We start from the raw sequence: 6,000 nt of genomic DNA on the forward strand, positions 1-6,000 counted from the left end.
GTCACTGCGTTCGGACAAATCCATATACCCTACACCACATCTGCCAAGCAGATGCCTGACCAGCAGCGTAACCCAACGCGCTTAGTCAGGCCTTGAGAGGGAATGCCAACAGCACCCGGTGTTCCCAGGCGATCACCCATCCAAGTACTAACCGGGCCCGACGTTGCTTAACTTCGGTGATCGGACGAGAACCGGTGTTTTCAACGTGGTATGGGTGTCTGATTAATTAAAGTTTGGTCAAATTAGCAACCAGTCATCCACACGTAGGCTATAACAGGTATACCCTAGTCAAAAACAAACAGCTGTAGATTTGGGTTAAGGCGTGTAATGTGAGCACAGATTAAAGTCTTTGTGACTTCCTGATTTTGTGACTTTTTTCTTACCCAATCTTGTGACTGTTTTTTCTGCGGCGACTTTTTCCCTTGTGACTTTCCACCCGCATTAGTGTAGCCTAAAAAAAAAAAAAAAAAAAAAAAAAAAAAAAAACCGTACCGCTTTAGATTTGGGTGAAGGCATGTAATGATTATGAGCACGTAAAGTCTCTGAGATTTCTTCTTTTTCCTGACATTGTGACTCCTTTTTTTTCTGCCTAATCTTGTGACATTTTTTCCCCCCATGACTTTTTTTTTCTTTTTTTTTTTTTCCTAATGACTTTCTTTCTCCCATGACTACTGTCAGTGCTTGTTCAGTAAGCTTTTACTGGCAAAATCCACATTCCTCCCCCCCCCCCCCCTCCATACCCGGCTCCACTTCCTGACCCCCTCCAGTTCCTGGCCGACCCCAACCTGCCAATACAGAGAGTCCTTTGTAGGGTCAGTACGTGTGGGTTCGAATCCTGCCGTCTCGCCCTTTCTCCCATGTTTGTTAGTTATTTTATCTTATTTTATTTTTATTTTGTACGCTTATAGTTGACTTCATCAAGTTTTTGCGCTTTATACACATTATTATTAGTAGTAGTTGTTGTTTTGGGTTTGTTTGTTTTGTTGTTGTTGTTTTTTTGTTGTTGTTGTTTTTCTCAAGGCCTGACTAAGCGCGTTGTGTTACGCTGCTGGTCAGGCATCTGCTTGGCAGATGTGGTGTAGCGTACATGGATTTGTCCGAACGCAGTGACGCCTCCTTGAACTACTGAAACTGAAACTGAAACTGACTGGAAAATCAAACTGAGCGTCTATTATAGTACGGTCTTTCGGATGAGACACGATAAACCGATCGAGGTCCCCGGCCGGTGTGTAGCACTGACGCACTTGGCTCACTGAAAAAGAACCCATGGCAAATTTATCAGTTTCAGTTTCAGTAGCTCAAGGAGGCGTCACTGCGTTCGGACAAATCCATATACGCTACACCACATCTGCCAAGCAGATGCCTGACCAGCAGCGTAACCCAACGCGCTTACTCAGGGCTTGAGAAAAAAAAAGGTGAATAAATAATAGATAAGCTTACATAAATAAATAAATAATAATTATAATATAGAAAAAGGTAGTAGTAGTAGTAGTAGTAGTAGTAGTAGTAGTAGTAGTAATAATAATAATAATAATAATAATTAATAAATAAATAAGACAACAATGATATAAATAAGCAAATAAATGCAAAACATGAAGACACACATTCACACATACACCCACACATGCGTAACAGATATGCACCAAACATGCAGTTTCACAGATATGAAAGCACAGTCAAATACATGTAAACGTACATGAGCTCCAACACACACACACACACACACACACACACACACACCCACACACACCACATTACCCTGCACCTCCTCTACCCCCCTCCTCCATACACTCATTTCTAGTCTTCGTATCGCAGCTTCCACGGCCTACACACACACACACACACACACACACACACACACTCACAGAGATGAACACTTACTTGTACAAGCACACACACATACGCCCATATATCCCACCCCCAACCCCACATCAGTAAGCATGCACTCAAGGCCTGACAAGCGCGTTGTAAGGTAGTGCTGCCGATCAGGAATCTACTACCTAGCAAAATTAATGTGGTGTAGCGATTATGGGTTTATCAGTCCGCCGAGCGCAGTGACGCCTCTTTGAGAAACTAAAACTGAAACTTCTTGGTGTGATCAATATCAGTAAGTTATATAGATTCGTTCTGTCTTGAGAAGAAAGTTTGTGGATATTGACGACTTGAAGGGTCACTGCTGGGATGGACTGAGGTGGATATGTGGCGGTTTTGGGTGAAAATATTTTTGTTTTGTTTTTGTTTGCTTGTTGTTGTTGTTGTTGTTGTTGTTTGTTTGTTTTCTTATCTCACTATTAATGTTAGTTGTCTCATGCGCGTTTTGCCTTCAGGGATCAGTGATGCATGCAACATGTGAATACACAACTTACCAGTATGAAGAAGATTCTAGCCTATGATTATCATGCGTTCACACACACGTCAGTGACATTCACACACACACACACAGAGAGAGAGAGAGAGAGAGAGAGAGAGAGAGACTCATACATTCTCTCCCCTCTCTCTCTCTCTCTCTCTCACACACACACACACACACACACACACAGAAACACACACAAACACACTGGCACGCACGCGCACACACACACACACACACACACACACACAGAGATCAGGCCCAAGTCAGAACAATAGTAAAATGCTGACATGTATTACAAGAGAGGAATTCTCGGTCATATATTGTAAAAAAAAGTTATCAGTGATCATCAAATACATTGTATTACAAATAGAATACAAAAATATAGGCCTGTATTTCAACGTCACCCAGTCGGTATTAAGTGCAAATTTTGTTACGTATGTTATAATCATTATATACAGTGTATTACAAATAAATTACAAAAATATAGGCGGGGGACCCATATTTTAACGTCACCAATATAATACGTCATCCACTAGAGAAATTCTCAGATATCACAGAAACTTTGAATAGATATTTTCAAAGGACCTTTTTTTCTTTTTTTAAATTCAGAAAAAATAACGATGTTTCTTTATTCAATGTCAAATGTTTAATAAAATAATAAAGATAAAAGAATCAATCAATCAGTCAATCAATAAATGAATAAGTAAATAACTGATAAATACACAAACAGATGAACAAAAATAAATAAATAAATGAATAAATAGATAAAATCCATAAACAAAGAAACAAATAATTAAACTTTTTTTTTAATTTTAAATTTGGTGAAGATAATAAAACAAACAGATCACAAAATAAAAAGTCGTAATGGCATACTGACGAACATACAGACAGAGAATATAAATATGAAAGGACATATCACATAAATAAATATTCAGTCAATGTAATGCATGTCTGACGGTCTGTCCACAAAATATGCCACTTCCATGTAATGCTTATGAAATCGAATTATATTGTGCCATCACTTGAAAATTCAAAGGGAGAACTAATTAAAACCCCTACTACATGAAACAAATGGACAACAACAACAACTACTATTACTACTACTACTACTACTACTACTACTACTAATAATAATAATAATAATAATAACAATAAACCAAATCTGAAATCCAGCTGTTTCTGAGAAAACAACACAACAACAACAAATGTTGTGCAATCAGAAACTTAACGATACCTTGTGTAAACTTTCGCGACTTATAATAGACAGAAAGTACACAATAATCAATTCAATTCAGCGCAAAGTGTTTCAAAGTTATGTGCCTTCTTCGTTTATTTACTTTTTGTTGTTGTTGATGATGATTTCTTTTTTTTCTTCTTTTTTCTTTGTTTTTCATAGTAGCAACACTTTTAGGCTTATATTCAATGTAACACATATTATAATTGTATTAAAACATTAAAAAAAAAACCTGTATAATATTATACAATACTGGTCAGTATCAAGTGTAACAAATGGACGGAGAGCATAATGTTCATCACCACCAACAACAAAGTATAGCATAAACAATCATAACATGTCTAGTAATCAGCAACACCATTCATCATTACGGGAGCAGAGAACTGAATGAGATATTAAAATAATTATAGAAACGTACAAACATGCACATGTGTATGCACACACACACATGCATCCCATGCAATCCAGCTGTTCACACCACAGCCCCCCCTACCACCACCCACCCACCCCCTCCCCAGCCCCCATTGTATTGTATTGTTTTGTATTGTATTGTATTGTATTACTCTTTTTTGTCACAACAGATTTCTCTGTGTGAAATTCGGGCTGCTCTCCCCAGGGAGAGTGCGTTGCTACACTGAAAACGCCACCCTTTTTTTTTCTTTTTTTTTTCCTTGTATTTTTTTCCTGCCTACAGTTTTTATTTGTACTTCCTATCGAAGTGGATTCTTCTACAGAATTTTGCTAGGGACAGCCCTTCTGTTGCCGAAGTGGGTTCTTTTACGTGCGCTAAGTGCATGCCGGCTGCACACGGGACCTCGGTTTATCGTCTCATCCGAATGATTAGCGTCCAGACCACCACTCAAGGTCTAACGGAGGGGGAGGAAAAAAACAACAACTGACGACTCTGCCGGGATTCGAATCAGTGCGCACAGATTCTCTCGCTTCCCAGGCGGACGCGTTACCTCCAGGCCATCACTCCACTGACTCCAGCCGCTGATCGATCGAACGTGGTATAGTGGTTACGGCGTCACGGACAGTCCAAGTCGGAGGACGTAGCTGGCCATTCACACTGCAGGTGTCTGCATCTCTCGTGCCTGGTTTGTTAAACGGCTAGTATAATTAATTAATTAATTAAATATTTCACGAGGGTACAGCCTTGTCAAGTAGTCCTAAAACAGCAAAACGGACCTCCCAGGATAGCATCATCGATCGTCAGGCATCATCCTCGTCATCATTCATCAAATTAATAACATAGAAAGCAAAAATGTTCCAAATTTGGGGGGTACACCCTCCCCCCCCGCCCCCCACCACCACCACCCCACCCACCCCCCGCCCTTCCCACTCCCTCCACCACCACCAAAACAGATATATGAATAAGTGAATAGACAAATAAATATATAAATAATTGGCTCAAAGTGATGAAATCCGACCCATTTACTCCTTCCTCTTGCCCCAAAAGAGATACCGGAGTGAGAGGTCAGTTCCCAAGGCAACTCTGGTTGATGCGCAATGACAGTTCAAGGTCACAAGAAAATCAAGTGTTATCATTCCCACCCAAGGTCATACTCCCGGAAGTTATGTAATGACAGTTCAAGGTCACAAGAAAATCAAGTTTTATCATTTCCCCCCAAGGTCATACTCCCGGAAGTTATGTAATGACAGTTCAAGGTCACAAGAAAATCAAGTTTTATCATTTCCCCCCAAGGTCATACTCCCGGAAGTTAAGTAAAAAGCTACATCCAGTCCAAAATCTGCAAAGATTGTGTGTGCTGACGATCTACTGTTGACATTCAATAAATGACCACCGTGTGTTCAAACCAGATGAAAGAACTTTGAAATAGTCGGACTCAAAGCAAGGACTCAGTCTATATAAATTGTAATATATAGCCATATGTTACTAAGTTATAATGCGTCACACGGTAATTAAAACCAGTAGGTTTAAAATGGACGGAAATTCAGATCATGACATTTATATTTACAACAACGAAAAAAAAAGTTTTCTTTTAACCCAGTTCATCATCAGGAAAATACATTTGGCTTGTTTGTTTGTTTGTTTGTTTGTTTTGTTTTGTTTTTAAGAAGATGCAGAAATTCCGTGATGATGAAATTCCGATAACACAGATTTTGAAAATGTCTTATTCTTCTTATTCTTCCTTATCTTCTTCTCCTTCTTCGCCCTTAACCCTTTGAAGAATCATGGAGACGTCACAGTGAAGAACTGAAGAACTGTTCCACGCCAGCTGCATTGCTCGGACGGAAGAGCCTAGTATGGTCGTAACCCGCTACTAACTGTGTGTAGTATGGTACTGAGCAATGGCGTAGTTCGGTCAACGTAGGCATTTAGTCACGTGTAACTGTCAAAACGTTAGAACCACGCAATGCTACTGGCTCCTGCAGCATTCCTTTCCGCAGC

At 39.7% G+C, this 6,000-nt stretch overlaps 1 non-coding gene across 1 annotated transcript; it reads right to left on the reverse strand.

Moving 5' to 3' along the window:
• Positions 1-103: 103 nt before the first annotated feature.
• Positions 104-222, reverse strand: LOC143277714 (5S ribosomal RNA). The gene has a single exon (XR_013053777.1). It is a non-coding gene; the product is annotated as a 5S ribosomal RNA (ribosomal RNA).
• Positions 223-6,000: the final 5,778 nt, after the last annotated feature.

Source organism: Babylonia areolata, chromosome 34 (genome assembly GCF_041734735.1).
Source record: "Babylonia areolata isolate BAREFJ2019XMU chromosome 34, ASM4173473v1, whole genome shotgun sequence".
In the NCBI taxonomy this organism is placed as follows: domain Eukaryota; kingdom Metazoa; phylum Mollusca; class Gastropoda; order Neogastropoda; family Buccinidae; genus Babylonia; species Babylonia areolata.